A 23,037-nucleotide genomic window follows, 5' to 3' on the forward strand; every position below is an offset into this window, starting at 1 on the left:
AGGAATTCGTACCATGATGAAAAGAGTTGGGGCTGGGCGTGGTGGCTCACTTCTGTAATCCTAGCACTTTGGGAGGCTGAGGAGGGAGGATGCTTTGAGCCCAGGAATTTGAGACCAGCCTGGCCAATATAGTGAGACTCTATCATTACAAAAAACATTTAAAAATTAGCCAGGTGTGGTGATGCATGTCTCTGGTCCTAGCTACTCAGAAAACTGAGGCAGGAGGATCACTTGAGCCCACTAGGTCACGGCTGCAGTGAGCCATGATTGCACCACTGCACTCCGGTCTGGGAATGCGAGGCCATTAAACATGTGACTGAGCTGAGGGTGTCCTGGCTCCTGGTCCCTGGGATGTGCGGTCCCCCGGCACAATGTTGGCCAGGTAACAGAGACTCTGTCTCAAAAAAAAAAAAAACAAAAAAAGGAATTGGATACAAGGTGGCTATTGACACACTCAAGGTTACCCAAGGATTATATAGTTTCTGTTGGCCTCAAGCGCTTGTCAGTACAACAAACACAGCTGCCATCATGGGAGTCCACCAAGACTGTGTAAAAATGTGTAACCAAAGATTGGGAACTGAGTGACCTTGGTAGAACCTCAGGAAGGTGGAACTGAAACATGCGTGTTATTCAGTATGTGTTAAAAAAAAATGAGCGAGTGGTATCTGGTTTGGATACAATCAGGACAGGCTGTGCAAGACTGGGGATTTGTGGCTGGCTGCCTCCAGGGGCGTATTCGTCAGGGTGGTCCCACTACCATAACAGAGAGCCCTCCAGTCTATTGGCTCCTGCATGTTTCTTTTTTTTTTTTTTTTGACATGGGGTCTCACTCTGGCACCCAGGCTGGAGTGCAGTGGCGCGATCTTGGCTCACTGCAACCTCCGCCTCCCAGGCTCAGGTGATCCTGCCACCTCAGTCTCTAGAGTAGCTGGGACCACAGGAGCATGCCACCACGTCTGGCTAATTTTTTCTTTGATATTTTTGGTAGAGACAGGGTTTTGCCATATTGTCCAGGCTCGTCTCGAACTCCTGAGCTCAGGCGATCCACTCGCCTCAGCCTCCGGAAGTGCTAGGATTACAGGCATAAGCCACTGTGCACTGTGCCCGGCCACATGTTTCCTTCTTTTTTTTTTTTTTGAGATTTGAGATGGAGTCTCACTCTGTCGCCCAGGCTGGAGTGCAGTGGTACGATCTTGGCTTCCTGCAACCTCCGCCTCCCGGGTTCAAGTGATTCTCCTGCCTCAGCCTCCCGACTAGCTGAGGAGTACAGACACCCATGATCACGCCCAGCGAATTTTTGTATTTTTTTAGTAGAGATGGGGTTTCACCATGTTGACCAGGTCGGTCAAAACCATACCTCACACCCTCTAGGACGGCTATTATGAAAAAACAGAAAATAATATGTGTTGAGAGGATGCAGAGAAATTGAAACCCTAGGTGCTTTGCTGCTGAGAATGTGAAATGGTGCAGTCACTGTGGAAACCCATGTGGAAACCCATGTGGAAAAGACCTTCTACAAAACAGTTTCTGAAAAGGTTGAATATTGAATTACCTTCAGACCCGGCAATTCCATTCCCACATATGTATTTTGAAGAGTATGGAAAACAGGTACTGGAACAGATATTTGTATGTCAATTTTCATCGCAACATTATTCATAATAGCCAAAAGGTAGAAACAACTCAAGTGTTCATCCACGGATGAATGGGTAAACAAAATGTGTTATACACACTCAAAGGAATATTATTGAGCCTTTTTAGGAAGGAAATTCATCTGGGCGCAGTGACTCACACCTGTAATCCCAGGACTTTGGGAGGCCAAGGTGGGCAGATCACAAGGTCAGGAGTTCGAGACCAGCCTTACCAACATGGTGAAATCCTGTCCCTACTAAAAATACAAAAATTAGCCAGGTGTGGTGGTGCATGCCTGTAATCCCAGCTACTCGGGAGGCTGAGGCTGGAGAATCGCTTGAACCTGGGAGGCGGAGGTTGCAGGGAACTGAGATTGCGCCACTGCACTCCAGCCTGGGCAAGAGAGCAATACTCTGTCTGGGGGGGTGGGGAGAGGAAAAAAAAGGAAAGAAATTTGGACACATGCTACAACACGGATGAATCTTGAAAACATGATGCTCAGTGAAATAATCCAGTCACAAAAGGACAAATATTGTGTGATTCCCTTTGTAGGAAGTATGCAGAGTAGTCAAACGCATAGGGACAGAAAGTAGGTCAGAGGTTACCAGGGGCTGGGGAAGAGGGAGCAGGGAGGTATTGGCTAATGGAAACAGGGTTTCTACTTGGGATGATGAAAAGTTCTGGAGATGAACGGTAGTTTTGGTTGCATAATGTGGGTGTGCTTGATGTTCCTGAGCTGTGCACTTAAAAATGGTTAAGACAGTATTATGTTAACTATAGTTGTATATTTCATCACAATTGAAAAAGAAAGGGGAGGGGAGAGAAACAAGCCAGGCCGTGGGTGGAGAAGAGTCTTGTTTTTCTTCTGGACTGTGGAAAATGTGAGGCTCTCAAGTGTGGGACTTGAGACACCTGGGGCCGGGACAAAAGAGATCAGCCAAATGGGACAGTTGGTATTAAAATCTCTTTTATGTCCTTGCAGAGATGCATGGAAGAGCAGATTCATTTTAGCTCCTTTTGTTGTATTTTGGGCTGCATTCTTCTGACACTACTCAGGCCCTGAGCCTAAGGGCCCATGACTTTCCTCCGCTCTCCTGTCCCCACTCTTCACAGTTGAATTTATTTGAGTGTAATTTCTGTTTCTGGGGTAGAACCAACCCATGAGAAATACAAGGCCAGTGCCCTCGGGAGGCCTCATGGTAGCAGCCTTTCCTAGCATAGTCCTATCTTATGTCTTACTTTCTTTCAAAAGAAGGAATTTCTCCATGGGAAGGGGTAGGAAGGTAGGACCCTTGGCAATGAAACTTACAGTTTATAAAGACCTCTCACAATTCATTCGTTTGACCAAAAAATGGTTAATGAGCTGGGAGTTAGGATGACAACGGTCACTGCCCTGGTGGACTTAATATCTATGGGGTGGGGGCACAGACCAGTAATCAGAGTGGAATACTACCCAGGCCTGGAGAAGGAGGGGAGACTCTGGGGGAGATGGGGCAGCTAAGGGGAGACTTGGGGAGACGTAGAAATTGGTGCGGTCAAATGGTGAGGTGGGATTGATTGAGGAGGAATTCCAGGCAGATAAATAGTTCATGCAAAGGCCTAGGAAAAGAGAGAGCATGGGGCTGGTGCAGGGAGCGTTCACCACTCTGCACCACAAATAGAGGTTCAGAGTGTTGGGGAGCTTGGTAGACAGTGACAGCCAAACCCACATCTCCTGCTCCCTGGTCTGTATCTGAGCAGCCCGAATAGCTTTGGCCCTGAACATCTCTGGGGACTGGAATCATCTCTTTTCCTCCCTCTGTCTCCCCAAGCTCAGCTGGATTCTATTAAGAACAGCCGGTGGGAGGAACTGGCAATGTTGACATTGACCTTCCTTGAATTCCCTTTTCTTTACGCTGCTGTTTTGGGCTGAATTGTGTCCTCTAAAAGATATGTTGATGTCCTAACCCCTGGCGTCTGTGACTGTGACCTTATTTGAAATAGAGCCTTTGCAGGTGTAATCTATTTAAGATGCGGTCATTAGGGTGGGCCCTAATCCAATAACTGGTGTCCTTAAAAGAAACGGAGATTGGAGCACAGAGGGAGTGCCATGCGACCATGGAGGCAGAGATTGGAGTGATGCAGCTGCAAGCCCAGGAACACTAGGGATTGCAGCAACCGCCAAAAGCCAAGGAGAGGCAGGGGAAGGTTCTTCCCTACAGCCTTCGGAGGGTGCATGGCCTGGATTTCAGACTTTTGGCCTCCAAAGTCGTTAGAGAACACATTTCTGTTGCTTGAAGCCACAAAGCTTGTGGTGCTTTGTTCCAGCAGCCCTAGGAAATGCATGCAGCTGCCCACCATATTTGCAGCCCATCCGTGTTGCCCCTTCCCCACACCAAGATGTGAGGCTCTGTTTTCCAAATCCAAATTGAACACTGGACATGTTGGGTTTGGGGCAGGCACAGTTCGAGTCACTCTTGCTGTGCATGAGTTCTATGACCAAAAAGTGTGATTGCAGTAGAGGCCTTGGGGAAGATCTGAGTGTTGAATCTCAGTGCAGAATATTCCCTGAGTAAGTGTCCCAGATGGCTGACATTTGGCTCCTGCATCAGGGCGGTCCTCTTTCACCATCTGTCAGATGTCCGTTCCCCCAGGGCCCTGATGAAAGCTCATCTGTTCATCTTCCCTGTCAGGAATGTCCTTTCCCTCTGTCCCTAACTGGACACTCCCTGCAGGAAGGAAATGTGCTTGTCTGCTCATGGCTGATTCAGGCCCCAGCATGGTGCTGGGAACATAGTGGCTGCCTAATCAACCAACTGCCATTCCCTCTTTCTTCGTTGTTAATGGAACCCAAGTTTTGTTCTGGTTCAGAGAGCTGATTCTGTGGCCTCACTCTGTGTACGCAGCGTGATCTGGCCACGCCATCTCCCTTTGCCGGTAATTACTTAGGGTAAGCGTGTGTTTGGGTTCTGGTCAACCAGACGGACACAAGTTGGCTGGGGGCAGCATGGTGGGGGATCCTTCCAGGGAATGTTTTCATCCTGGTTAAAGCAGACAGATGAGGAGAAGTGCCTGTTTTTTCTTTGGACATTCCCATGCAAGGCTGGGATGTCGAAACCATGGTAGCCTTCTTGCCCCAAGAAGGGGGAGACAGAAGAAGTACTGAGAAGGAGCTCAGAGCCCTGACATGGCCAAGATGCTGATATAACCAATCCCGAGCCCTTATTGTTCTGTTTGTATAATTTCTACTTGGATATTCTGTTATATGCAGCCCAAATAATCTCAATCAAAGGCAGAAAGAAGGAAAGACAGAAAGAAAGAAGGAAAAAGAAAAGAGGGAGGGAAGGAAGAAAGGAAGTTAGTTTGTACTTTGCATCCTTTTTGTGCAGGTTAAATTTCACATCCTCCAAGGAGGTCTCCCAGTTTCCCCTGACCTGGAACCCAATCTCTTCCCTCTTGCCATTGTACTATCTGTCCTTTGGGAGAGCTCTTAGCACTGCCAGACTTTGACTTGGGTGTCCATTTGGCCTGGAGGCTACAACTTGAGCCTCTCCCATGCCCCCTCCTCGGTGCACACACATTTGGTTCTGGCCGCTGTCCTCCTGCTATAGTAGCCTGCTGGGAAGGAGCATGGGGGCCTGGGAGCCTCTCGGGAGAACCTGCTCTCGGAGTGCAATGGCGTGATCTCAGCTCACTGCAAACTCCTGCGTTCAAGCAATTCTCCTGCTTCAGACTCCTGAGTAGCTGGGATTACAAGCATGCACCACCATGCCCGGCTAATTTTTATATTTTTTAGTAGAGACGGGGTTTCACCACGTTGGCCAGGCTGATCTCAAACTCCCGACCTCAGGTGATCCTCCCGCCTTGGCCTCCCAAAGTGCTGAGATTACAGGCATGAGCCACCATGCCTGTCCTAGCATACTTAAATTTTAATGCACACTGCCAATAGGTATCCCAAGATATCATGTTGACTTCATCTCCTCTGAGCAGTGTAGAAGAGAGTGCCTTTCTCCTGACTGGAGTTGTGAATCTTTTTCTTTTTTCATTTGTGGTAAAATACACATAACCTAAACTTTGCATCCTAGGCCAGGAGCGGTGGCTCGCGCCTGTAATCCCAGCACTTTGGGAGGCCGAGGTGGGTGGATCACCTGAGGTCAGGAGTTCAAGACCAGCCTGACCAACATGGTGAAATCCCGTCTTTACTAAAAATACCAAAATTAGCTGGGCATGCTAGCTGGCGCCTGTAATCCCAGCTACTCTGGAGGCGGAGGCATGAGAATTGCTTGAACTTGGGAGGCAGAGGTTGTGGTAAGCCGAGATCGCGCCACTACACTCCAGCCTGGCCGACAGACAGTGAGATTCCTAACCATTTCCAAGTGTACATTCAGTGGCTTTAGGTACATTCACACTGATGCACAACCATCACCACCATCCATCTCCAGAATGCTTTTCACCTTCCCAAGCAGAAACTCTGTGCCCATGAAACACTAACTCTCCTTTCCTCCCATCCCCTGACAATCATTCTACTTCGCGTCTCTAACTCTCCTTTCCCCCACCCCCGGACAATCATTCTACTTCCTGTCTCTATGATTTTCGGACAATCATTCTACTTCCTGTCTCTATGATTTTCACTCTTCTATGTCCCTCCTGGAAGTGGACTCATATAGTATTTGTCTTTTTGTGACTGGTTTATTTCACTTAGCAGAGTGTCTTTTGGGTTCATCCATGTTATCATGCATCTCATATAATTTCCTTCCTTTTAAAGGCTGTGTGCATATACCACATTTTGTTTGTGGAATTGTGACCCTTTTAAATGTCCCTAAAATTGCACCTGTTGGCTGTAGCTGCGCCTCCAGGTTGTAGCTGGAGGACATTCCTGCCCATTGTTGGTTTCTGTTCCTTTCTGCCTTTCTGGCCAAGCCTCCAACTGCTCGGGTCTAAGGAGATAAAAGACCCACACAGGCCTCTGGCAGGGGCTGGGTCTCCTTTCTGCAGGAAATGCTTCAGGCCTCTCTTCTTGGTCTTTCCCTGAAGTAAGAGGCTTCAAGTGGAGTCCTGAGGGGCATGATGAGGGCTGTGCCCTGAACAGGTGCAAAGTGTGGAGGGAAGATGTGGATCCTGAGGAAGGCATCTTGAGGCAGGAGCAGAGAAGGCCCAGTGGGCACCTCTTAGTTGAGCTGCCTTAGGACAAGGGAACAGTGATGGTGGCTTCAACAGGAAAAGAGAAGCTGATTCTGACTGGAAGGCTTCCAGCTGCCATTCCTGCAGGAACAAGTGTTTTCCCAGGAAGATGGGATCAGGTCGCTGAATCTGATGGGCCCTGGCTCTGTGCTCAAGCGCTGTTCCAGGCACAGGGTGGGTGACAGAAGGGGCAGCAGCCCTGCTCTCACCAAGCCACCTGTCTGAGAAAACACAACAAAGGCATTCCTTCAGCCACCAGGAGCCTCTGTCTCCCGGAAATTACCACGAAACCCCTAAGTGTAGTGGCTCAGGGCCACAAAGCTTCATCCCATGCCCAGGCTCAGGCCCATCATGTATGGCCAGGGACTCTGCTCATCACAGTCACCCTGGGGCGCAGGCTGACTTGCAGTGGTCGTCTTGAACACTGCCCATCATCATGCCAGGAGAAAAGAGAATTCTGGGGTCTCTCCCTGGCTGTTAAATGTTCCAGTTGGGAAGGAACAGGCTTAACTTCTGCTCAGGAAGTACCCTGGCAGGGCGCCACCCTCGCCTTCCCAACCCTCACACCCAAAATACAAGGCAGCCAGAGAGTGCAATTCCGAGCAGGACCGGAAGGTGGCGCCCGGGAGCCAGGTGGCGATGCACCGCCCTGGGCAGCGCGATCCCCACACCTTGCCCCTCGCGGACTTCGCTGCACCTCAAGAAGTTGGGGCAGCTTTTTCTGCTGAACTAAAGGAACACCAGAGGGTCCAGTCTCTCGACACCCCAGGGCCCATCTACCTGTTGAGGAAGGCGCTCCTTCATTACAGGCGGCAGCACAGTGTATCTGGGCTTTATAACATTTTAATCTCCCCTCCCCTCCCCTCCGCGCCCTTCCCCTCTCCTCCCCCTCTCCTCCCCTCCCCTAATTTTTCTTTCTTTTTTTTTTTTTTTTCTTTTTTTGACGGAATCTCGCTCTGTAGGTCTATTGGCCAGGCTGGAGTGCAATGGCACGATCTCGGCTCACTGCAACCTCTGCCTCCTGGGTTCAAGCGATTCTCCTGCCTCAGCCTCCCCAGTAGCTGGAGTTACAGGCATAAGCCACCACACCCGGCTGAGTTTTGTATTTTTAGTAGAGACCGGGTTTCACCATGTTGGCCAGGCTGGTCTTGAACTCCTGACCTCAGGTGATCCACCTGCCTCGGCCTCCCAAAGTGCTAGGATTACAGGCGTGAGCCACCGTGTCCGGACAAGCTGTTCTTTCTTACTGTTTACACTCATTTGTAATTTTTTTTTTTTTTTTTTTTGAGATGGAGTTTCGCTTTGTCACCCAGGCTGGAGTACAGTAGCACAATCTCAGCTCACTGCAACATCTGCCTTCCAAGTTCAAGCGATTCTCCTGCCTCAGCCTCCCAAGTAGCTGGGATTATAGGTGCCCACCACAACACCTGACTAATTTTTGCATTTTTAGTAGAGGTGGGGTTTCACCATGTTGGTCAGGCTGGTCTCGAACTCTTGACCTCAAGTAATCAGCTGGCCTTGGCATCCCAAAATGCTGGGATTACAGGTGTAAGTCACCATGCTGGGCCCACTTATTTGTAATTTGATCATTGTCTTCTCTCCCACTAGAAAGTAAGTTCCATGAGGGCAGGCCCCACGTTCGTGTTTACTCATCTTTGTGTTCTCAGTGCCTGGTGGAGTACCTGGCACAGAGTAGCATTCACTTAGTATTTGCCCAATCAATGAACATGACCGAGGGCTGCATTCTGAGGTCTGGAGGCTTTGCAGACTGGTTGGGAGCACCATCCTGAAGGCTATCAGAGCAACTGCTGAGAGAGACTCCGACCAGGCTGGAGCTCCACTTGTAGCAGAGCCCCAGTGTTCTGGCTGAGCAGGGTGTAGGGCAGTTCTGAATATTGACAGGGAGGTCTGCACCCAGCCCAGCCCCCAGGGGCTCTTGTCCAAGTCCCAGTGACAGGATGTCTGCAAGTAAGTGCTGAAGGAGATGCTTTAGCTAAAAGCTCCAGGACATGTAGGTTCAAATGGCCTAACAGACTGGGAAACGAGAGTAGAGGGAGACATTCTCATTTCAGGATAGACCCTAGCTGCCTTGGGGCCTCCAGGGTACTAGGGGACACAGCCCAGCTCTGCATCCCTGGCAGAGACGGCCACATCCGGCAGACCCTGGTGGCAGTGCAGAGAGAACAGCACCCTGGGGACCAATTATCCTGGGAAACAGGCTGGTGCCTATCCAGATGGTGGTGCCAGGCACTGCTACAGTACAACTGGTCTGATTTGGTGAATAAGTTGCAGACATAATCGAAGGGCAATTTGTTGGGGATATAAAGTACAGCAATGGCCCACAGGGTAAGGGACAGTAAAATAAGGGTAAATGTCACCACTCGGAATTTACACACAGGCTGGTATGCCTCAGGAAACTTAGGTTCATAATGAAAAAGAAAAAAACAAAACAAAACACCGGAGAACTACTGGCAGGATGTGTACCAGCTTGTTGATAATGGTATTTCTTGGTAGAATTACATGTGGTCATTACTCATTGTCTTTGTACTTTGAAAAAAAAATTAAGCCAAAGAAAAAAATTAAGCCAAAGGAAAAAAAAAAAAAACCTTCCTTTCCCAGTCAAATATACTAGCAAACAAGAAGCTCTTATAAAACAATTCTCACTGGTGTAGATTTTGTCCTGTTTTGGTTGTGAGGATGAGGGGCTGGTGTGAATCCACAGTCCTGAGGAGGAAGCAGGAATCCCAGAAGATGGAGGGTCAGGCTGGGGAATGCAGTTCTGGAAGCTGAGAGCAGACTGCCCAGTCTTTTCACATCAGGAACGAGTCAAACACCAGGACAGGGCTGTGGTAAAGGTCAGGCACCAGGACACCCAGCGACAGAAGCCAGCAGCCAAGTGAGGCTGCGGGGGAGGCCAGAGTCATGTGGGTCATTCTGGGATGGAAGCTGATAGGCGGGAGGGTGGGGAAGGCAGGTGGGTGGGGCTCACAGCCAGGTGAGGGTTCAGAGTGGGCGTATATGAACCTCAGTTCTAAGACCTCTGGATCCAAGCTGTCATCAACCATGAAAGTCAGACAGGGAAGTTGCCAGTGACTTTGGAGCCTCCCAGAGGAAGGGACCCACGTAGGGGAGGTTCTGGGGTGGGAGAGTTTTGAGAAGTTATGTGGCAGAAAGCCTGTGCATGAGGGAGAAAGGGTGATGTAAAGGGTTAACTTCTGAAACCAGAGGTTTTGGTGAAGGTTGAGCCTCTCTTGTAGCCTAGAAACTTGAGAAATGAGTTATGGACAGTTCAGATGAGGTCTGCTAACTCCCGGGGAAACTACTGACTTTCCTTTGTGTCATACAAAGCCTGATACAAATGGTGGTGGCCATGTGGTCAGGAGTGTGTTTTTTTTTTTTGTGGTAGAGATGGGGGGGGTCTCGCTATGTTGCCCAGGCTGGCCTTGAACTCCTGGCCTCAAGTGATCCTCCTGCCTCGGCCTCCCAAAGTGCTGGGAATACAGATGTGAACTGTTGTGCCCAGCCTCATTTCTTTTGAGTATATACTCAGAAGAGGGATTGCTGAATCATATGGTAATTCTATTTTTAATTTTTTAAGGAACCTTTATACCATTGTCCATAATGGCTATACTAATTTACATTTCCACTAACGCTTCACTATGTATACGTTTGTCAAAATATCATGTTGTATGCCTTAAATATATGCAATTTTTACTTTAACAAGTCAGCCCTCACACTTTTATCTATTTTTAGTTTACCATAGCGCTGTATTCAGCAGCTTCTGTCCAAGACACGAAGCCTGGCTGGCCTGTCATTTCTTAATAATCCAGCAAGCTTCCAGGGTCAGTATGCTGCCTGGGCCCAGAATGGGCCCTTAGAGTCAGCTGATGCATAACTGTCTCTGTAACATGCATTTTAAAGGGCATCCAGGCAGGACGTGGTGGCTCATGCCTGTATCCCAGCACTTTGGGAGGCCGAGGCGGGTGGTCAGGAGTTTGAGACCAGCCTGGCCAACGTGGTGAAACCCTGTCTTTACTAAAAATACAAAAATTGGCTGGGCGTGCTGGCACATGCCTGTAATCCCAGTTCCTTGGGAGTCTGAGGCAGGAGAATTGCTTGAACATTGGAGGTGGAGGTTGCAGTGAGCTGAGATCATGCCACTGCCCTGCAGCCTGGGCGACAGAGTGATAATCTCTCTCAAAATAAAATAAAATAAAATAAATAAAATAATAAAATAATAAAATAAAAATAAAATAAATAAAATAAAATAAAAGGCATCCCGGGGGATGTATCCACCCGGGGAGTGTATCCAAAATGATGAGCAAAAACTATGGCATGTGGGGGCTGTTTCCAATCATCCACCCATTCACCCATCATCTAGATTTTCTTTCTTGTTTCTTCCTTGCAGACTGACCTCATCCTTCTGTCCATTCAATCATCCATCCATCCACTTACCCATCCGTCTATCCAAAGGGGCACAAGGCCACTTTTAGAGCTGATGGATGTGTTCACTGTCTTGACTGCTATGATGGTTTTATGGGTGTGTGCATGTGTCAGAACTGGTAAAGTGATACACTTTAAATGTGTGCATGTGAGCGTACCTTAATTATATCTCAATAAAGTTGGAAAAAAGGAAGGTAAGTAGGTCAAAACTGATAACACCCCACATATCCATGGATAAGACAATGGATAAGCTGTGGAATATCCATATGATGGAATACTGCTCAGCAGCAGAAAGGAGCAGACTGCTCAAAGATTACGACAACATGGACCATCTCACACGTGAATGCTGATCAAAAGATGTTAGATGCAACAATCATTCTGTATGATTCCATTTATATACACTTCAAAAACAGAGAAAACAGGCCTGGCATGGTGGCTCATGACTATAATTCTAGCACTTTGGGAGGCTGAGGCGGGTGGATCACCCGAGGTCAGGAGTTCAAGGCCAGCCTGACCAACATGGTGAAACTCTGTCTCCACTAAAAATACAAAAATTAGCTGGGTGTGGTGGTATGCGCCTGTAATCCCAGGTGGTCAGGAGACTGAGGCAAGAGAATCGCTTGAACCCGGGAGGTGGAGGTTGCAGTGAGCCGAGATTGCGCCATTGCACTCCAGCCTGGGCAGCAAGAGCGAAACTCCAGCTCAAACCAACCAGCCAACCAACCAACCAACCAGCCAACTCCAGCTCAACCAACCAGCCAACCAACCAACCAGAGAAAACAGAGTTAACCAACCAACCAACCAACAGAGCCAACCAACCAACCAACCAACCAACCAACCAACCAGAGAAAACAGAGTTATGGAATTTAAGAGTATGTGCTCAGGTGGTAAAACTATAAAGAAAAACAAGAACACAATTACCATGCAGTCCTCCGTAGGGAAGGAGGAAGGGGTGGTTCCCGGGAGGGAAGATGATAGGGCTTCTGGGGAGCTGGCAGCGTCTTGACCTGGGTGGTTACGTGGATGTGTGTTTGATAATAAACCGTTGAGCTGTACATTTTGTTTCGTGTGCATTTCTGAATATGTTTTACATTGTGTAATTTAAAATGGAGCAACATATATACACATGCTTGTACGGAAAGGTACAAAAAAAGAAAATTTTAACAGTTTTTCTTTCCTCTGAGGAGAGAGGCTACGAACTAGTGGGGCCTTATATTCTTTTTCCTTACGCTTTTCATAAGTACATAAAAAGGTCAAAAATACGTAAAATATTTCCTTACACGTTCATAAGGAAAACCCACAAATTTTCATCATAAATGCATGAATGAGAAAGCAAAGAAGGGGCTCTCCAGCTGTAGGTACTGAAGCAAAGACGGGGGATCCAGGCAGAAGACAGAGAAGGCAATGGCTTGTGTGTCTACGTGAGAGAGAGTGCGTGTGTGTGTCTGTGTGAGAGTGTGTGTGTGTGTCTATGTGAGTGCATGTGTCTTATGTGAGAATGTGTTTCTGTGTGAGAGTGTGTCTATGCGAGAGTGTGTGTCTATGTGAGTGTGCGTTTATGCGAGTGTGTCTGTGTGAGTGTGTCTGCGAGAGTGTGTGTGTATGTGAGTGTATGTGTGTATGTGAGAGTGTGTTTGAGTGCATGCATATGTGTGTGTGCGTGCCTATGTATGTGTCTATGTGTGTGTCTATATGAGTGTGTGTCTATGTGAGTATGTCTGTGTGTGTGTGTGTCTGTGTGTATATGTAAGAGAGTGTGTGTGCGGGTGTAGTGGAATGGGGGACGGGAAAATGAGGCAGAGGGGCCTTCAGAGAGACTGGAAGCCTGAGAAAGATTTATGCCACCATCGCTGACTTCAAAGCGATGGACAGGGCCATGAGCCTGGAGATACCAGCAGCCTTTAGAGCTGAGAATGACCCTCTGATAACAGCACAGAAAGGGGCATCTCAGTCCTGCAACCACACGGCACTGAGGTCTGCCAACAATGTGGCATGAACCTAGAAACAGATTCTTCTCAGATCCTTCAGGTTAGAGCCCAGCCAGCCCACATCTTGACTTTGGCCTTGTGATCGCCAGTTGAGCACACCCAGTCTTCTGACCGACGGAACTGTCAGATAATACACGGGTGTTATTTTAACCCATTAGGATTGTGGTAATTGCTGTGACAATAATAGAAAATTAATACAGTCAAGGACAATGGAAGTGATTTCTCAGCCTAAGGGAGTCCAGCTAGAAGGAAGGTAAATTGGAGCATGAGAGAGTTGCCCAAGGCTTTTCTTTGTGTTGCTTTTCTCACTCATGTTTATATTTTGAGTGGCAAGCTGCTTCTGAGGAGTTGTTTTCTGTTTTTCAATTTGATTAAAATGTTCATTTAAGTTTATATCATAAAGTTGGCAGTAAATTTTATATTTACATAGCAAATTCATATTTATAATATACAATGTCCCTGAACAGGCATAACACATGTTCTTGGAGTTATTTTTAAAATTTAAAAACTTTTTTTGAGATGGAGTCTATGTTGCTCAGGCTGATCTCAAACTCCAGGGTTTGAGTGATCGTCCCACTTCAGCCTCCCAAAGTGCTGGGATTACAGGCATGAGTCACCATGATTGGCTGGAATTATTTTGTTTTTAAAATAAAATACTATTTAATAAATAATACCATCTCCCCAAAAGATACATTCTGAAGAGATGTGAAAGTTGGAGGGGAAAGGCTTTCGTCCATTTCTTTTTTTGTTTGTTTGTTTGAGATTGGGTCTCAATATGTCGCCCAGGCTGCTCTTAAACTCTGGGGCTTCCCGAGAAGCTGGGACTACAGGTGCGTGCCACTGCCTCAGGCTTCGGCTTGTTTTTTATATATCCTGACTCATCATTGTGTTTCAATCATAAAATTATGATCTTATTGTAGTTGTAAGTTTTAATTCACTTTGACATGGCAACATATTAACAGATTCTTATTGAGCAAATTTTCAAGAGTATAAATTGTACATGGAAGGAAGCAGCATTTCCAGTTGACAAATGGATCCACAGGTAATTCGATGTCTCCTAAATTAAGCTTGTGACGATTAAACAAATACACTGTAGCTATGAGAAAACTGGCCGGGCTCGGTGGCTCAAGCCTGTAATCCCAGCACTTTGGGAGGCCGAGACGGGCAGATCACGAGGTCAGGAGTTCGAGACCATCCTGGCTAACACGGTGAAACCCCGTCTCTACTAAAAAATACAAAAAGCTAGCTGGGCGAGGTGGCTGGCACCTGTAGTCCCAGCTACTCCGGAGGCTGAGGCAGGAGAATGGCATAAACCCGGAAGGCGGAGCTTGCAGTGAGCTGAGATTCGGCCACTGCACTCCAGCCCGGGCGACAGAGCCAGACTCCGTCTCAAAAAAAAAAAAAAAAAAAAAAAAGAGAAAACTATTGACAAAGTACAACCAGGGAACTCATCTCAATGCTGGAATCTGTACCTTAAGAAAAAGGATGATTACTTGAAGTGGTACAAATGGCAACCAGGTACTAAGAAAACAGTGAGTTTGGGCAAGTGTAATTTTTTAGAGCTCACAGTATATCTAGAATGGGATGAAAGGGAAGAAGATATAGGATAGTCTCATTCATATAGAAAGTTATCCTAAACTCATGTAACAAAGAGGTTATAAGAACCATAAAATCATCAGGAAAAATGACAGCCACTAACCCTGAAAGCTGATGTAGAAAGGACATTGATGAGAATAAACATTCTGTGCCTTCAGGCTTTGGCAGATGGCTGGGTCTCCCAAAACGTAAGCAAGGACTGAAATCTAAATTGAAATTACTGCAAAGAAATAAAAATAACTTTGATGCTTAAGGGAAGCTTGGTGGTTTTCGAGAAATTCAGGCAATCATCTATACAAACTATCAGGAAAACTGGATAATGCAAAAAGCCTTTAAGTAAAGGATATTATTTGAGTAAATAGGCAGATGTGGTATTTAGTAAACCTACTGCCTGAAAGTACAGAATTCGTGAAATAGGAGATAATGGAAACGTTTACCAAAAGTAAGAGATCGATGGATGCTGGTGAAATGTAAAAATGTTCCATAAAATTTGATAGGTATATTTTCTTCTCATTCTTAGGGTGAGGCTATTTAATAATATTTTCCCAAGTGCAATCAGACAGTTAACATCTAAGGACTGCTTGTTTGCTGTGACTGGTGCTGAGAAGAGCAGTTCTCTAAATAAAGGGCCGTCGTGTTTTAAATTTCAGAAAGTCTGGTGAAACACACACCGTAAAATGCTGCTTCACTTTATTTTCCATCATCTGCTTTCTCCCATGGGTCTTTCTTGGCTGATTATCTCCCTATTTTATTTCTGTTTTACTGCCTTTAATTATCTCATTTTGAGTCCCTGGCGTTTTGTTTTGTTATATCACAATGTCACGTGAATAAGCTCTGAGTCATTTGCACAAGTTGGGGAGAAAGCAGGAGAGGGATCTGCTCCCAGCTGGACATCCTTCTGAAGTCTCATGCCCCCCTCCGCCGACCCCCGCCAACTCCCTGGCCACCCAGGAATGTCACGGTCTGAGTGCCAGGTTGGCTGATGCTCAGCTCCCCTGCACTGGAGAACTCTTCTTAAAACTTTATTGAGAGAGAAAAAAGATGACTTGGAAAAAATAGAAAGTCATACTATGATCTGCTGGGCGCAGTGGCTCACGCCTGTAATCCCAGCACTTTGGGAGGCCAAGGCGGGCAGATCACTTGAGGCCAGGAGTTCAAGACCAGTCTGGCCAACATGGTGAAAACCAGTCTCTATTAAAAATACAAAAATTAGTGAGGTGTGGTGGTGGGCGCCTGTAATCCCAGCTACTCAGGGGCCTGATGCAGAAGAATGAGTTGAAAGCGGGAGGCAGAAGTTGCAGTGAGCTGAGATCACACCACTGCACTCCAGCCTGGGCAACACAGCCAGACCCATCTCAAAAAACAAACAAACAAACAAACAAAAAACAGCCGGGCACGGTGGCTCACGCCTGTAATCCCAGCACTTTGGGAGGCTGAAGCGGGTGGATCATGAGGTCAGGAGATCAAGACCATCCTGGCTAACATGGTGAAACCCTGTCTCTACTAAAAATATAAAAAATTAGCTGGGAGTGGTGGCAGGCGCCTGCAGTCCTAGCTACTCTGGAGGCTGAGGCAGGAGAATGGCGTGAACCCGGGAGGCGGAGCTTGCAGTGAGCCGAGATTGCGCCACTGCACTCCAGCCTGGGTGACAGAGAGACTTCGTCTCAAAAAAAAAAAAAAAAAGAAAGTTATACTATGATCATGGCTGAAAGAGTGACTATAAAGAAGTGAATTTTTTACATATTAGTTTTTAGTTATAATAAAATTTAAAGTGAAAATTACAATCTGATATATTGGTCAAAATAATTTATATTTAGCATTTAGTAGATATTTAATATTTAGTATATAAATGTTATACCTTATATATACTTTTAGCATATAAAGTATTATAGTCTATAAGATATTACCCAAAGTACGATTTAAAAGTAAAGGAAAATCAAGAAGAAAACTGCAGGATTGGATAATGTTAATACAACACTAGATATCCGGGTCAATTAGAATGGATAACTCAGAATTTGATCTTTTTATGTATAATTGAATATACAATAAAAGAGCAATTTCAAATCAATGGAGAGGAGGGGAAAGTATATAATCAATACCTTTAGATTAAGGGAATAGCAATTTGAAAAGAATACATTTTCATACCACCTCATACCTTCCTAAAATCAGTTCCAGAGGATTAAAGTGTCACATTAAAAAATATGTCTAACTGCAAAAATTAGCAAAAATATAATTATTTTCTAGGGAAAAAGAGGCAATCACAACTTTCTAAACTGAGAAAAGATGTCACAAATAAATATACATATTTGATTATAGAAAATGAAAACTTTCTATGCGTAAGAACCTTATGGAAATTTAAAGGTCAATCAAGAAGTGACAAAATATTTATAGCAAATATATCAAAACATTAATGTATTTATTAATAAAGAATTCTTACAAATTAAAAAACATAGTAGAGTCCAATAGATACTGGGCAAGGGACATAAAAAGACAATTTCAAAATAAATGTAAATGTAAACAAATATCTGGGAAAATATTAAACTTAATTTGTAGTAATTGAAATGAAAATAAAAATAGGTGTGATTTTCACTCATTACATTTGTAAAATAAAGAGTGTGATAATATTGAATGCTGGTGAGAGTTCTGGGAGCTCTCATACAATGTTGGCAGTGTTGTAAATGGATACAATTCTTTGGGGAAGTATTTGATATTGTTCATTGGGAGCCATAAAATTGTAACTTAAGAGTTTTTTTTGTCTGAGCCCGGTGGCTCACGCTTGTAATCCCAGCACTTTGGGAGGCTGAGGTGGGCGGATCACCTGAGGTGGGGAGTTCTAGACCAGCCTGACCAACATGGAGAAACCCCATTTCTACTAAAAATACAAAATTAGCCGGGCGTAGTGGCGCATGCCTATAATCCCAGCTACCCGGGAGGCTGAGGCAGGAGAATGGCTTGAATCCCGGAGGCGGAGGTTTTGGTGAGCCGAGATCATGCCATTGCACTCCAGACTGGGCAACAAGAGGAAAACTCCATCTCAAAAAAAAAAAAAAAAGAAAATTTTGGATAATTTTAAAATTGAGATATAATTTACATGTAGCTAAATACTTAAATCTTAAATGTCCAGTTTGAAGAGTTTTGAGAGATGCACACTCACACAATTTACAAGCTAATTAAGATATAGAACACTTTCACTACCTAAGACAATCCCGGTGCCAGCCCAATAACCCTCACATCCTCCTCCGCCTCCTACCATTTCTCTCATTTCTTTTGCCATAGATGAATTTTGCTTGTTCAAGAACTTCATACAAATGGAATCATACAGAATGAAGTCTTTCATGTCTGGCTTCTTTTTCTTCCTTTTTTTTTTTTTAAGATTTATTCATTTTATTGCATGTATTAGTAGTTCATTCCTCTTTATTGCCAAGTTGTATACAATATTGCGTGGCTCTACCTTAATTTCTTCATCCATTGACCTGTTGATGGACATTTGGGTTATGTCTAATTTTTGGCTCTTATGAAAAAGCTTCTGCAAACAATCTTTTATTTACTTATTTATTCTTCCTTCTTTCATTGTCTTTGAACAACCTTTTAAAACAATTTTTTTTCTATTGTGGTAAAATACATAGAACATAAAATGTGTACCACAAAAAATGATAGGGGAGGTGATAGATATGTTAATTACCTTGATTTAATCATTCTAAGTGGTATTCATATATCAAAACATCACATTGTACTCCATAAATATATAAAATTATGATTTGTCAATTAAAAATAATATTAATAAAAATAAATAACAAAATTAACCATGTTAACCATTTTAGATGTACAATCCAGTGGCATTAATTACACTCACAAAGTTGTGGAATCATCTATTTGGAAGTATCTATTTCCAAAACCATTCTCATCATACCAAATGGAAAGTCTGTAACCAATGGGCACTAAGTCCCTCATTTCCCACTCCTTCCAGTCCTGGGTAACCTCTAATCTACTTTCTGTCCCTATGAATTTGCTTATTCTAGAAATTTTATGAAAGTGGAATCATACAATGTTTATCCTTTTGTGTTTGACTTATTTCAGTTGGCATAATTATTTCAAGATTCATTCGTGTTGTAGTATGTATCAGAGCTGTGCTCCCTTTTTTGGCTGAATCGTACTCCATTGTATATGTACAGCAGATTTTGTTTATCCATTTTTAAAAATTTCAATTTTTATTTTTCTTAGAGATAGGCTCTCACTCTGTCACCCAGGCTGGAGTGCAGTGGCATGACCTTGGCTCACTGCAGCCTCGACCTCCTGGGCTCAAGCAATCCTCTCACCTCAGCCTCCTGAGTAGCTGGGACTATAGACACATGCCACTATGCCCAGCTAATTCTTACATTTTCCTGTAGAACTGGGGTCTACTGTGTTGCTCAGGGTGGCCTCAAACTCCTGGCCTCAAGCCATCTTCCCACCGTGGCCTCCCAAAGTGCTGGGATTAGAGGTTGAGCCACAATGACTGGCTTGTTTATCCATTTATTTGTCAATGGACGCCTGGGCTCTTTCCAGCTTTTGGCTACTGTGAATAATGCTTCTATGAACATTGATGTACAAGTATCTGTTTCAATCTGCTTTTATTTCTTTTGGGTGTATACCTAGGAGTGGAACTGCTGGGTGACATGTCTGTGAACACTCCTGTGTAAATCTGTGTATGTAGAGGTGTTTTCGTTTAGTTTGGGTAAATACGTAGAAGTGAAATTGTTGAGTCACAGGGCAGGTGTATGCTCAACTTTCTGAAAAACGGTCAATCTAATTTTCAGTTATTAGTGTTTTATATTCCCACCAACAATGCTTAAGAGTAACAGTTGCTCCCCATACACATCCGCATTTGGGTTTTCTTTTTAATTTTAGTCATATTGATGCCATCATCTCAGTATAGTTTTAATACAGAATTTCTTGGCCTGGCGCGGTGGCTCAAGCCTGTAATCCCAACACTTTGGGAGGCCGAGGTGGGTGGATCACCTGATATTAGCAGTTCAAGACCAGCGTGGACCAAGATGGTGAAACCCCATCTCTACTAAAAATACAAAAATTAGCCAGGCATGGTGGTGTGTGCCTGTAATCCCAGCTACTTAGGAGGCTGAGGCAGGAGAATTGCTTGAACCCAGGAGACACAGGTGGCAGTGAGCTGAGATCATGCCATTGCTCTCCAGCCTGGGTGACAGAGTGAGGCTACAGCTCAAAAAAGGAATTTCTTTGTGATTTACGATGTTGAGCAGGTTTTCAAATGTTTTGGTCGTTCTTATCTTCCTTTGTGAATTACCTGTTCAAATATTTTGCCCATTTAAAAAATTGGATTGCTTTATTATTATTATTATAGTATTATTATTGCAGTAGTAGTTGATATAATGAGTCTGCAAACAGACCCATAGTCAATTGATATTCAACCAACATGCCAAAACAATTCAATGGGAAAAGAAAAATCTTTTCAAGAAATTGATATTGAAAAACAGAACCTCAACCCAGCTCACACTATACATTCATTTGAGATGAGTCATAGACCTAAATGTCAAAGTTAAAATTATAAAAGTTCTAGAAAAAAACATAGAGGCTATTTTTATGACTTTAGCGTAAGTGAAGATTTTCTGAAGAAGATACAGAAGGCAGTATTTCACACAGGAATTTTTCTGGGGCCTGGTCCTGACTTGCAATGGGCCAGTTCCCGGGGTACCATGGGTGGGAACTGGGTAAGACCCCAGGTTCTTATCACACGGGACCCGAGAGGCCTGGGTGGAGACTTGTGACTAACTACATGAGCTTTGTCACATACACCTCAACACCTCAGAAAAGGACTCACTGCAATATTTGGTCTCACCAAGTTTCCCACAATAAAGAGACATGAGTCACCTTTCAAGACCTTTTCTGCCCATGAATATGGTCTTCACACATGAGATCAAGGTCTACAAGTGGTCAGGAGAGAGGGAGCCTGCTGAGACGGGGGAGTAGTGCCTGAGCTGGCCTCAAGAGGGTTAAGTGGCCCTGCACTGAAAACCTGGAGACTGAGATAGGGTAGGGCTGGGGGAAAACTTGGGCTTTGGAGTCATAGGGTCTGGGTTCATATCTACAGACCATTCCCTTTCTAGCTGTGTGTTGGTGGGTAATTCACTGGATCTCTCTGAGTCCTGCTTTCCTCATCTGAGGTAAAACGAGTTTGCCGGTTGGTCTGAGAGCTGTTCTAGGCATGGTGGGGAGACCCCGACAGGCAGAGGCAGTCCTGCCCTCAAGCAGTTGATTTACGGCTGGGGAAACAAGCCAGCCACAAATGCAATACCTCAAACTCAACTTCTCACCAACAAGCTCCTTTTTCTAATTTGCACAGCCAGCCCCTCAGCCTCCTGGGCCCCAAATATTAGAGAAACATTTGCCTCCTCTCTCTTGTTTCTTTCTTGTAATCATATAGCTACAAAGTCCCACCAATTCTTCCTGAAATATGTTTCCTTATCAAAAAGTCCTGCAAAACCAGGCATGGTTGCTCATGCCTATAATCTCAGCACTTTGGAGGCGGGGAGGATCGCTTGAATCCAGGAGTTCGAGACTAGCCTGGGCAACATATGGAGACCCATCTCTTCCAAAAATTTTAAAATCAGCAGGGGTGATAGTGGCAAGCACCTATGGTCTCATCTACTAGGGTTGAGGTGGGGGGATTGTTGGAGCCTGGGCGGTTGAGGCTGCAGTGATCTGTGATTGCACCACTGCACTCTAGCCTGAACGACAGAGCAAGACCTTGTATCAAAAAAAAAAAAAGTCATGCAGTAACTGACACTGCCATTGCCTATACGATTCCCATTCCCTCATCCTCCCTAACAGAACACCAGTTTTGTTCAAAGTGTCAATGAAGGCCGTGTGCGATGGCTCACGCCTGTAATCCTAGCACTTTGGGAGGCTGAGGCGGGCGGATCACCCGGGGTCAGGAGTTCGAGACCAGCCTGGCCAACGTGGTGAAACCCTGTCTCTACTAAAAACACACAAATTAGGCCGGGCGCGGTGGCTCAAGCCTGTAATCCCAGCACTTTGGGAGGCCGAGACGGGCGGATCACGAGGTCAGGAGATCGAGACCATCCTGGCTAACACGGTGAAACCCCGTCTCTACTAAAAATACAAAAAAACTAGCTGGGCGAGGTGGCGGACGCCTGTAGTCTCAGCTACTCGGGAGGCTGAGGCAGGAGAATGGCGTAAACCCGGGAGGCGGAGCTTGCAGTGAGCTGAGATCCGGCCACTGCACTCCAGCCTGGGCGACAGAGTGAGACTCCGTCTCAAAAAAAAAAAAAAAAAAAAAAAAAAAAAAAAAAAAAAAAAAAAAAAACACAAATTAGCAAGGCATGGTGGCATGCGCCTGTAATCCCAGCTACTCGGGAGGCTGAGACAGGAGGATCACTTGAACCCAGAGGTGGAGGTTGCAGCGAGCCAAGATCAAACCATTGCATTCCAGCCTGGGTGACGAGAGTGAAACTCCATCTCAAAAAAGAAAAACCAAACCAAACCAACCAAACAACAATAAAAAACGAAGTGTCAGTGAAGGTCCAGCAAAAGACTCCCTTCCTATTGCCCTTTGCAGCCAGGGTCATCATGTGACACAGTTCAGATCAATTAGATGGAGGTAGAGGGTCCCTGGGAAAGATGTTTTTCCTATACAGGTACCATCTCTTTCTGCTTCACTCTTTCCATTTTCCACATGAACAGGCCTTGTAGCCTGGAGGAGCTACAGCTGCCATTTTGAGATGCTGAGGCACCCTGTCTGAAGAAGGCCTTCAGCCTCTGCTCTTCAAGCCAAAGTACTACAGGGGACATGAGTCCCAGAGTTACAGGACCCCAGCTATGGTTCATGTGTAAAGGGAACCATTAGTTAACCAGTGGAAATGATGAAGAAGATCTATATTTACAGATGTGGAAAGATGTTCGTGGTATATTGTTAAATTTAAAAAGCTGCTTAAAAATAGGTTTTGGGTCAAGTGAGATGACTCACTTATACTTTTAGTATAAATATGTCCCACGCAATATTTGGAACATACTTGTACTAAGCGGTTTCTCCCTCCATTATTAACACATCCCAAGCATCCAGGCAGCTGCTGGCCTCCAGCAACCCGGCATTCTAGTTGTGTGGGAGTGGGGTGTGGCATGAACCCTGTGGGCTACCACTGCACTAACCTGCTTCTTCACAAATTAGTATTTGTATTTGTGGTAAACC

The 23,037-nt window shown here is 45.2% G+C and overlaps 1 pseudogene; it reads right to left on the reverse strand.

Annotated features, from left to right (window-relative positions):
- Window positions 1-14,149: 14,149 nt before the first annotated feature.
- LOC111551142 lies at window positions 14,150-15,455 on the reverse strand (annotated as a pseudogene).
- Window positions 15,456-23,037: the final 7,582 nt, after the last annotated feature.

This window comes from Piliocolobus tephrosceles, chromosome 15 (genome assembly GCF_002776525.5).
Source record: "Piliocolobus tephrosceles isolate RC106 chromosome 15, ASM277652v3, whole genome shotgun sequence".
Lineage (NCBI taxonomy): Eukaryota > Metazoa > Chordata > Mammalia > Primates > Cercopithecidae > Piliocolobus > Piliocolobus tephrosceles.